At 32.2% G+C, this 12,234-nt stretch overlaps 1 protein-coding gene across 20 annotated transcripts in view; it reads right to left on the reverse strand.

Moving 5' to 3' along the window:
• The window catches only part of LOC148624830 (muscleblind-like protein 1), a 134,068-nt gene that overhangs the window by 64,116 nt on the left and 57,718 nt on the right, over positions 1-12,234 (reverse strand). For 2 of the 20 annotated variants that reach the window (XM_088567773.1, XM_088567772.1), the window contains one exon: positions 3,927-4,048. The exons of 15 other annotated variants lie outside the window; for them this stretch is intronic. The gene's annotated coding sequence lies outside the window, so the exon portion shown is untranslated. Of the gene's footprint in view, positions 1-49; positions 425-1,580; positions 1,727-3,926; positions 4,049-6,983; positions 7,157-12,234 lie in introns of those variants that run through there. 3 more of the 20 variants (XM_088567779.1, XM_088567780.1, XM_088567770.1) reach the window with 3 other exon arrangements.

Here is a 12,234-nt window from a genome sequence, read left to right on the forward strand (position 1 = left end):
TTGATGATCGATTTCTACGTGTCGTCATGTAAATGACTAAGAATTTTACCTTTCGTTTCACCTGTGACAATGGATACATAAACATATCCTTTCGTAACAAGCAGCCATGTTTTCTGATGTCTTTATGAAAAAATAAATCCAATTCGCTATCAGGATATATCTTCGACTAAAGGAAAATCCCTCAGAAACAAAATGGCTTCCGTCACAGATATAAATCACAACCACAAACTTTGAGATTTAAATTAAAAAAAGTCTCGACCCTGAAATTTACATTTTGTGTCCCACTCATCTCATCTCGCATAATAAACCACTCCCTCATTCAAAGGTAAACATTTTCAGCGACTAAACAAACACCGTTTACAATTTTATCTTTATATTTCCTGTTTGAAGAGCTCGTCCACATTTAGTCAAGGAACAGAATCAGGTAAAAATTGTCTACCTGTGCAATTCTATGGACTATTAATAGACCCTAATGCCAGACAATTTTTTATCCACAGGGAGTTCATTTAAGGTTATGCAGGATTAACTCTCCTAACCCCAAATGACCTTTCCTTTTGAATATTTCATGTTGTGCAATTTCAATAATACACACATCAATTATTAATGATAAATATTTGTTTTCCATTGATCAGCTGCATGGTTGGTAGAATGATTTACTGTATTGGACAGAATTCCTTTGGATTAAAGTAGATACAGGCTTTCAAGAAGGTAAAAGGAGAATCTGTCTAATCAAACCGACACTTGTATAAACTGGCACTGTTTGTAGGTCTTCAATTCATTACAATTACTTCTCAACCTATGGATTTATCAAACCAAATTTGGTGGATCCATGATGTTTTAAATCAAACTGGTTCATCTGTTATAAAATAATGTCAGGGGCGTCCTATACATGTATTTCGAAACTTGAGGTCACAAAGTGTATAACCATAAAAAAAGGGGATGTTTCTGGTACTAATACTTCATAACTTTATCATTTAAGTAAAGTAATACATTTAATACCATTCAATAAGACAACACAAATAAAAGAGGGGAAAATATCTTTGTATGATAGCCTTTCTCAGTTTCTGATGCAACACACTCCCAACCTATGAGAAAATTAAACAAATGAAATTAACTCATCCCATCACGTCAACATTTAACAAACACGCCAAACAGAGCAAGTGCATGTTTGGCACAACCTAAAAATTGACTCTGATATTAGTGGATATCACCGGATATTTATCAACGAAATATCGCTTGTGATCGTCCTTGAGAGTTATGACTCATGTCTTAAAGTGATTTTTAAAGTTGATAAAAGTGCACAATACTTGTTCATATCCATTTACAGATAACTATGAATAAGGCACATTTAAAGCTAAGTTTATTCAAATCTAATTTAATTTGATAGGCTTACAAATAATGCGAACAAAATTGTATAAATTAAATGTAATGTAGGAGATATTTATAACACTATATTTTCAGTATCTATACTTTCAGTTTTCAAAACGATTATCAATTAAAAATCAAACTCCTTACAATCTGATATTAAATAAATTTGAATTATTTTATATTTTCACGCAAACACATTTACAATAACTTACTGCAAAAAAGTCCATTAATTTATCCCAAATAAAATCAAAGTGTCCTCATATGAACAATCACTAATGCTGTTAAGCTGCAGCTTGGAAATCTCCTTATTGCAGTATAACAGTATTATAGCCACAGAAAAAAAAAACATATTTTATTCTTGTGAGTGATTCATGGTCTAAAATTTTCTGCATTTTTTCCACCATCAGGTGACACGTTCCTTCTTTTAATATGGTTGCAAGCTGTTGAAGAGTTTGTATTGATAGTTTATATCAAAGTATAATTGAACATGGACAGTCGCTGAATCAACACTATCTTTATAGTCCATCAACAGAAATTGTGAACTGATCTTTTGTCTGGCTGCACATGTGATCAATAACACATATGTATATTGGGGAAAAAAAACCACGATTTCCTATTAGGGAGCTATATCCCCAGGCTTGTATTCATAACTCTGCACTTTAATAACCCTTTATTGCTTATCAATATAAATATTAAAAGCAATACTACAGTCTGTCTCCATCCTATACATTAGTCAACTACATTACAAGTCCACAAAAGGCAAAATACATATTTAATGCAGATATAAATGTATAACTTTTATAATACATTTGTATTTATCTGTAGTCAACATTTATACATTGTCTGCAAACTAAACATGGAACAACATAAATGCACATCATATCTGTTTAAATTTTTTTTTTTACATTCTACCAACACGAAAGTTGTTTCAACTGCCTTTACAAGGACTGTCCCCCTTTTTTTCAACCAATGCACCTTGCACATGAGTAGTTAAGTACACCCTTATATCGTATTAACACAAAATAGGGGGGAGGTCAATTAAATTTGGTGTTACCTTTCGGGAAACATCTGTCTTCAACAAATCAGTTTCCTATTATGTTAATGCACATCCCTCTGATCAACACTTATAGATATTGAATATTCAAGTTGGATCTTTTGTTTGGCTGTAGGAGTATTGATAAAAAAAGATCATGTAGGTGTGAAATGCATCTGCAAAATCAATCTTTTTTTTATATTTCAATTGATGAAATTTTGGGCAAATTCAAATTGTAGTAGATGAGACATTTACTTAACTGGCATTTTGTTCTGGTCTTTTAAAGCATCTTTTTAAAAATAAATCTTATCAAAATTTCCATTTAAAACAAATTTCTTTAAAGGACTTTATTGTACTAGATATGAAGTATCTCAGGAAGGAAAAACATAAATGTCAGCATTTTCCCCAGATTACCTAAAAATTTCTAAAATTACCTACCTGATTGATATACATCAAATAGGTATAAAACAGAAATAAAGTTGAACATAACAAATGCACCAAGAGCATTGCCACATTAGCTATTTCCAGCTTTACAAATGAATCAAAAAGGGGACAATTTTTTGCATCTTCATTAAAGTGATGCTTCTTAATTTATCAGTATAATCAATAATCATAACAGCAAAGATAATCATAAAATTTACACTGACAGATCAAGGGATCATCACATGTGCAGCTATAAACTCGTACTTTTAAGTATTTAAAAGACATAAAAATCGTACAAAATATAGTTTATATTTTCTCTGTACTAAATTCCAATTTTCTACTTCAATAATATCACAGTAAGCACTGAAAGTTTAATGCCAACTTTTGACATAGCTTAATTAATAGTGTTAACTTCAATGCATCATTTTTTTTTAAACTGAACCTATTTTTAAATAATTGAAGAACATCCAAATTAATATTACACCAAACTGTAAAGATGATCTAGCACTTGATATGGCTGTGTAAATTTCAACCAAAAATGGACATGTTTTATTATCAAAATAGTTTAAAAGGTTGTTGTCCCTTTTCAGGTTATTTAATAGGAAAGTTCATCCTTTTATGATCAATTCTTTAACTGGAGAAAGAATAAAATTGACGCAGGAAAATCATTGTAAAATTCATATTTAAATGAATATTTTCAGACAAAATTTTCTATGGTCCTATCCCTTTTCATTTGGATTTTTATACTTGATTGTATTTCAAATACAGACAGTGAAGAAAGTGTATATTGCAACCAGAAAACTATTTTCAAAGTTCATTATGAGGTGGTTGCTCCCGAATAATCAAGAGGTCATTGAGAGAAAGAAATAAAATACAGTTGATAGGTGGTCAGGCATTGCGATCTCATACTGTTTTCTTTTTTCAATATTTGCATATATTTTCATGTAAATGTCCTCTTGAAATGGGCATGTCTATTTATAAGTCTAATAAGGATGTCACCCCAATTATTCATTATAAAATATAACATCAGATACTTTTCAGCAGCTGGCTATTTAGCACAGACATATACAGATCTAAATTTCTTGATTCCTGGTGTATTTACATTTGAGTGACTAACCAGTACCATGCAGTTGACAGTCCCTCTATGTCAATATAGAACATCTAGCACCACTTTTAACTGCTACTTGAAGATTTTCACATACCGTGGTATATCAAACAATCTTCCTGAAAGGGACAAGTTTATCAATTCAGGTTTTCAACAGTGAGAGTTGTGAAGTTTATATATACTCCACCATTCTCCAGTTACTTTTTGACATTAAAAGAGCAATATGAAACTTATCAAAACCAAGGTCACAGCAAAAGGTCATTCAACTTCAAAGGCAGGTTAGTCATTATGATTTTGACAGCTTCAATGCAATTTAATAAATCACCACAACATCAAAGTGATTCTTAAGGAGTAAATAAATCATATTTTGTGTATTTCCATCCTATATTATGTCCAGCAAGGCAACAGACTAATTTGCAGTTGGTAAGATAAATTGCCCAGAAGTATTGGATTTCTCAGTCCTCCCAATGAAACCTACAGTCTAGACAGGGCTAACTACTATGTGATTGATGGAGTCTTACCTGAGGCATACCTGTAATGAACAGGTGTAAATCTTTGATGAGGCAAATTAACAAACATCAGGTAAAGTGTATTTAACTGATTACCCAAAGGTCAAATAAGATGAATGACCTGACTTGATAAAAGAAACTCATGCAGAAAATCATACGATTATGCATTTTGTCATCAACTGTCCCGATAACATTTAAAGTTCACGTTCTTTGTTTTACACATGCATAACAATACCGCCTATCACCTAGTCATTTCTAACACTGTTTCAATGGTGACCTTTTTTTCCCCTCAGTAGTATTTTACTATAAATTAGAAAAGTAGACAAAATGGTATTTTTTAAAAATAGACATTATGTAATTTATCAAGTACATGGCAAAATAGATGGTTATGTCTTAATTACTGGGTTAAAATATCTCCTTGTACATTTCATGTGACACTGAGTTCACTTACTTGTGAAAATCATGTAATCATGTAAAAATTAGATCTTTTCTCTAATTTTCGAAGAAATTTGTACATGCTTTTCAAAATTACTTCAAAAAGAGACATGAACATCATGGTACTGAAGATTCTATCTGATTTTTTTTTCACTCTTAAGTTTGTTGACTTTAATTTTTCTAGCTGTTTACATACAAATCTTCACTGATCTTAAAATAGATTATAACCTATTTCAGGCAGAATTTCAATCTTTTACATCCTTCCATTTTGATGTACTTTTGATTCTTCTGATGGGGTTTTTGCAAGAGAACTCACTTTCTCATCAATAAATTGACCTATGAAACTTTAAAGCATGAAGTCTGATTTTCCATGGATAACTGGAGATATGAATTCTACAGTCCTGATTTGGTTTAAGAACAACCATCTACAGCTAACCTGGAAAAAAGACCAAGACCTCAAAACTTTCACCCAAGTGAATTCAATCAATTTCTACTTCCATTAACTCATAAAGAACAATTAGAAATATGTTGCTGTGTTTAAATCTTAGTACAAAAGTAAAGACATAAGAGCCTAAAGTCATTTTTATATAAGATTTCTTAATTTGCATTGGAACCAAACATAAAGAATGGTAAAATTTGAAAGTTCCTAAACCATGCATTTAATGCACAAATTCATTTAATCATCCATGATACAAAATATTAGCTTGTACAATGAGATCTGCCAGACAGATAGAGTCCAAGATCACACGACAGCAGTTTACATGTGAACACTTCCTAATCTGGGCCACTGTCAACAAGCAACTTTATCTTGATTATAAAGTGTTGATATATGAAATTTTAAATGAGCTTTATGAAAAGGATCATTGATCTTAGACTTATTTCTGAATATATCAAATCAACACTTTAGAGTAGTATAATCTAACACCTCTCTGTTTAATATTTCAGTCCTTTAATATCTTCAGATTTGAAGTGACAAGATGATTTAAATTAATGTGCATGTATAGGTTCTCAATCAATAGACAATTTGTTACCCTGTATACCAATATTATTAGGTGTAAGATCCAACTAAGTTTCCATAAAGGTTATAATAAGTGAGAGTAAAAGGTTGGGATGATGTTGTAAGATAAGGTTAAGGACTGGTTGATGTGGAAAGTAATTGTCAAATGTTGTAAAATTAAACTATCTGAAATAGTACAAAAGATCTGTACAATATGAGAGTGAAACTTCTTTTGCAAAAATGTAATACTTTGGGAATACTCAAAACAGAACTAATTCAAACATGCTGATGTTTCAAGTCCAACAAAACCCTCACAACCCATGCATTACTTGGCACTCTATACAAAACCAGACACATTTATCCTTGAATAATAAAAAAGAAAATAAATCAAGCATTAAAAATACACATTAGAAATCTGACTGACATGCAGAAAAACACAGAGAGATTCAACTGGATGACACAGTATAGAACCAATGCTTTATTGAACAATCAAAACAGAGCTTTCAGCAAAACTCTCCTTCTAACCACAAACACAAAAGATAACATGCTATTTGTACTTTTATCCCAGACGCAGGATATCGGGATTGATCGAAAAATAATGTTTAATTTTGATATAAATCTGTAGCATGCATTTACGCAGCATGAAAGTACATTTTGAAAGGAATGCTAGTCACAACTCAATAGATCCCATAACAATAAAGAGGGCCTTCAGGTACAAGCATATGTACTCCAATTCACATGCAAAACCATAGAAAGAGTTATGAGCATTACCACAAATGAGAAGTAGAGAATTAAAATGAATCACTACGTAATTTTTGGCAACAATCAATTTTCAAACCAGACACGACTCAAATCATTTTTATCTGTTATGCTGTAATTACAATTATAGAAAGAGTTTTCGACAATCAACCATCTATTTTAGCATGGTATTCATACTATTTCATGCATTTCTGGAATCTATAGTATGCCTATACCTCTTGACAGAGTTTCAGGAACTCTTGCATGTGAAGGTATTTTAAGCACCAGGCTGTGAGTCACTAATTTTTTTTCTTGTGCATTGTAATTACAGCTGCAGCAATCAAACAGACTTAAGAAGTATCCAATTATCATTACCTCATCATCGGTGACACGAACACAATAATCCCATCATAAAGCCATCAGCTATTGTCATAAACATAAAGGTAAGTTCACAGGAGCAATCTACCTTCATGACATCATCAACCCCTAGCGACCAGACATGATTTATTCCAGACAGTATCAAAGACCTGGATTAGTCCTGTCACCTTACAGCCAAATGAATCACGTAACTTACAAGCTCAGTAGACAAATTCACCGATATTTCACCGATATTATAAACCGGCAAAACTTGTTGGGATGCTATTAGAAAAATTAGTTATGTCTAGGTTTAAAAATAACCTCGTCTCGTGGAACTCAGTCATTATCTTCTCAGGAACAGTATTGGAATGAGTTCTACATATGTATGAGTAATCAAGCCTGAATTACTCAATGATGTATTGTAATTAAAGAGTTGTTAGCTTTGTGTTTTGATGTAAGCTAGTCATGAAAATGATTGATTTTTAACCTAACCTAGACAAATACATCATAAAAACATCCTGTTTTTCAATTGTTTTGTTACTTTTTTCAAACTTTTTAGTAAAATTCAAGAATAACTTCTGGGGTTTCTAAGGGTTGAATATCAATGACCTGTCTTGGGGTAAAATCAGGATCCCTGAAATTGAGTTGGCCATCTCAAAGTCATTCAATTTGTCATATTAAGATGATTGACTTACTTAGCTATATGGTTTTTTGACACATGTGGCAGAACCTAAGTCAACTATCTATATGGGACCAAGCTAATACTCATGAAAATGATATGTATCAATATATAACACTGATTATTTTTAAAAACAAAAAAAATTAATACCTGCAAATATGTTCAATTGACAGAATCCACAAAAAATAGCAACCATGAAATATAACATGATTACCGTATTTCACATGCACTTAAATTAACAAATTCTGTTAATTCATCATCAGCTTTTTAAGTTCCATTTTCTTTCATTAGTTGTTCTTTTTCATTTCGTGTTTCAAATTTTGATATCACTACATTTTCTTTGAATACTTTGAACCTCATAATTCAATGCATATACATGTGGAGAGGAAATTGCTTTCCAATAATGGATTGACCATCATAGAAAACTTAAAATTGAATAATTGTAAACATTAATATATTAATGTACTTTTTAGAAAATCCAGCAGACTTAAAAATCCTGACAATATGACTTATGTGTAACTAAATGTACTACACAAGCCAAGGACCTCTTACCATGCCCTATAGTCAAAGGTCATTCCCTAACGAATTTATGGCAAATTCCTTTTCAATAAGTAAAATTTTATAGCTAATACATGAGAACGGTATTAAATTTTCCTTGCCATTCAACCTTCTGACCCTTATCCTAGGTAAAGACATTATTATTTCATTATGTCTCCTTAACTGAAGCATTTGATATAGATCAAAATTTGCAATCATGAAATTTGTAAAGGAGAGGAGATTGTCACATGGTCTGTTACCCTTACATCTTTTTATATTCAGAAGTCATACATTGATTCATTGTAAGACCAAAGGTTTATATCAGCTGGTAAAAAATTAAAATATGTTGCAGAGCAGGATACAAAGATCATCATCTATTCTCTGTCAATACATAACAACAATTTTCACAAATCTGGAAGAGTTGTTCCTCAATCCTTCAATTACAAGTCATCTGATTACTAGAACTTTCTGCTAAGGTAGGATTTGAAGAAAATTTGAAAAATTGGACCTGGATTAAATCCTTCAACATGCTGCTGAAGGTCTACTGTAGCTACCATTTACTGTCAATATTGTAGTTTCTAAAGAATATCATCAAACTGAACAATGTTTAAGTAGCAACACATTCAGTTAAATATACTAAACATTTTACAAAACTGATTATTTTGATGCAGGTTATGTTGGTGGATATCTAGAGACATACAAAGCTGACCATTAAATCAATTCTTCTCATATTTAAATAGAACCAACACCAAACCAAGAAGAAGAGAATTTTTTTTACAGACTACCAACAGCATACAGTGCTACTAACACAAATACAAGTATAATTAACTAACAGCAAAGTAAGCAGAAATATTCAGTTGCTAGTGTGCTAAACAGAGACTGCCCAAACATAAAAAAAAGGTAACCAGTTTATCAATAATTGATTGCATGAAGACAGAACAGTGCACTTTGGCCAAGTACTGGTCACTGTCCTATACAGGAATCCAGTGGCCAGTCAGTCACTGGCAAACTGTAAAATTCAGGACATGAGAGTGGCATGGACAGGTATATGAAAATGTAAAACATGAGCAACAGACTTGCTTGTGATAGTTTAATTTCAAATGATACTTGCTGATATATCAAACAATGAGAAAGGGATCATTAAGAATACGAATATAAACATTTTAAGTTGAATCACATTTTTTTTTTAATGAAACCAAATCTTATTGTACAAATGATGTACATGGTTTAGCAAAAGTCAAATACCCAATACCATATCAATATCATGTACCACAACATAACATGTTTTACAATATGCCTGTCATAGGAGGAATGAGAATAAGTTCCAAAAGAATAAATCCATCTTTCATAACATGTTTGACAGGAAAATCTATTACTGTCAAGTTCCATCACATCATTTTCAAGGTTTTTGACTATGTACAGAATAAGCAAGTACAGATGAGTGAAAAATGTACTTTAAGTAAATAAAAGAGTTTCCCTTGCAACTAAGAAATAAACTTAAGTTTGTGTAGTGATACTTGTTATTGGTTCTTCCTTAAATATTCTAGATACTTTACCATCTTGAAAATCAGTTCAAGACTGGCAAATAAATATTTGAAATACCAGATCCATTTTTACACCTTTTAAAATTTATATATCATCTCATGATTCTTCCAAAATACTTTTTGAGTAGCTTACAAAGGAAAAGTGACAAAATCTAAGTATTATGTTGACAAATGATGATACTGTCACCTAAATGTAAATGTAATTGTCATTCTAGTCCCAGGTGGCAAAATATTTCTCATTTGAAAGATAAACCTTTTCAAAGTAATGATGTATTTTTTATTTTTCTTTACTCTACTATTGAATCTGAGTAGGGCAAGAATGGATTTCATATGAATAAAACCTTGAAGTTTTTATCAAAATCTCACACAATGGCTGCCTGTCAAAACAATAGATCTAGAGTGGTAACACAATAACCTCCTCACATGTTACCCACAAACCATGGTTTAATGAAAATGAATTACAAACAAGCCCAGCATTCTGTTTTATAGAAAAAAAACATGAACTCCTTATAATTTTTACAAAATTTGAGTCATTTTCCGATTAGTTTAAATAGATTAGTTTAAATCAATTGCACAAAAGCATTAATTATGGTTTGGTAACAATTAGAGTTATTGTATTCATCATATTCCTGGCTATTTTCTGACAAGTTCAATTAACTGCTACAAAGGCTTTCATTAAACTACAATAAATTGTGTATTAACTGTATCAAGAGAGGTTTTCTAACTACTGAAGACCATTACTTCACAATTACAAACTTTCTGTTCTGTATTCATGATCTCAAATTCAAAATACAGATCCAACACCGGGTAAAACTTATCATTTTTAAATGATGCATGTTAATGTTCTATAAAATGAAAGATAATTTTTGGAAAAGTGAAAGATGTTGCCCAAAAGATTCCATACCAAAAAACTTAACTTCCATTTAACAAGTTGTTTCAGAAATTCACATTTTCAAGGAAGATTTGTTTGTTTGTTGGGGTTTAACGTCCGAGCAGCGATATTTCAGCTATATTCAGACAATAAACATGAAATGGATGATATAATGAACATGAAATGAAAAAAAAAGGATGGGTCACAAGGATAATAGGGTCGACAAATTTTTATTGCCACTGGAAAAAGGGGGGATGGGTAAGATAGGGCAATTTAGCCTCCTGTGGCGGAGCGCAAAGGTTCCTACTCCTATCGAATACCACAGCAGGGTTCTTTAATGTGCGAGGAACGTGGCATCTTTCCCATCACGGTGCACCACTATGGTTTGCGGTCAGGTTTTCCGTATTATAGCCTGACAACCCCAGCATGTAACACGCCAGGGGTACCCCATTCCACCATCTGGGGCACACATCCCAGTTGCTCTGTGGGCAGAGCGCCTAGCCCCCGGCTAGGTTTCTGAGCACTATTCAGTTGCCTTATACCACAAGCTTAGCGCTGCTGCAGGTCTATTCTTTTATCACCCGGACCTGCACGGGGGTTCAAGGAAGAAGTGCATGACATTGCATAAATGTATCCAGGACATTGTATTGTAAATCTCATGTTCATGAAAACTACGAAAATATGACACATCTTTTTCACCTCTAAAAGCTAGCTTAATCATCAAGGTTTAAAATTTCTGTTAATTCTCTTTAATTCAGTTTTTAAATTCAAATATTCCATTTCCTAAACCCAAACTAACATAAATAAGGATTATAACATAAGAACTGTCTTCATTTCGGCAAAATATGGTTTTCTATGCCACTTGAGAATACATGAAGTTGTCTCAATTTTCATTTATAGTTTTAAAAAAAATTACTGCGTAACTCTTAAGATTTTATAAGCAGCCTTAATTTTGTTCATGTTTTAGGGCATGCCTCTGGTAATTACACCATCCCATGTATTAGAGAGTAATCAAGGGAACCAAGGTTACAGCGGTTATCAAAAGAATGTAATCCAGGGACAAAGACCAGACATGGAAAACAGACATTCACAACAAAGAACATAAAGTAACTAAAATCATACATACAAAGTAACAAAAGTAAATGAGCAACTCGGACTCCACTAAAAACTGGGAGCATGGACCAGGTGCACCGGTAGGGTAAGCGTCCCCTGCTTTTCTAGAAACATCCGCCAAGTTGTTCATAAAAAGTCAAGTCCGGGGTAGACAAACGAGGAACAAAGCCATTATCTAAGGATAATTTGTGTCACTGCAGTAATCAATAGTAAAATCAGAACAGATGCAAAAATGTTAGTAATGGATGAGGAACTATCTTTTTTACTAGTCTAGATGTAATTAGGAGCCTAGAAATAAATCTTCTGCAAGTATTATGCTGTCTGAGTAAGGGGAGGTAATTATTTTTTATGGCCTTATTTTTCAGAAACTACATACTTAAGGGCAAAATTACAAAGAATGTCAAATATTTCCGATATATGTATATTGTAGTGTGGGCAAACATTATGAAAGGGAAACTAATTTTTTTTACACAGAAACAATATTTTTGAATGTGCAATTTTTGTTATTTCATGTGTCTAGTTGTT

This window comes from Perna viridis, chromosome 2, assembly GCF_037379345.1.
Source record: "Perna viridis isolate PV_CMFRI_1.1 ecotype Kerala chromosome 2, ASM3737934v1, whole genome shotgun sequence".
In the NCBI taxonomy this organism is placed as follows: domain Eukaryota; kingdom Metazoa; phylum Mollusca; class Bivalvia; order Mytilida; family Mytilidae; genus Perna; species Perna viridis.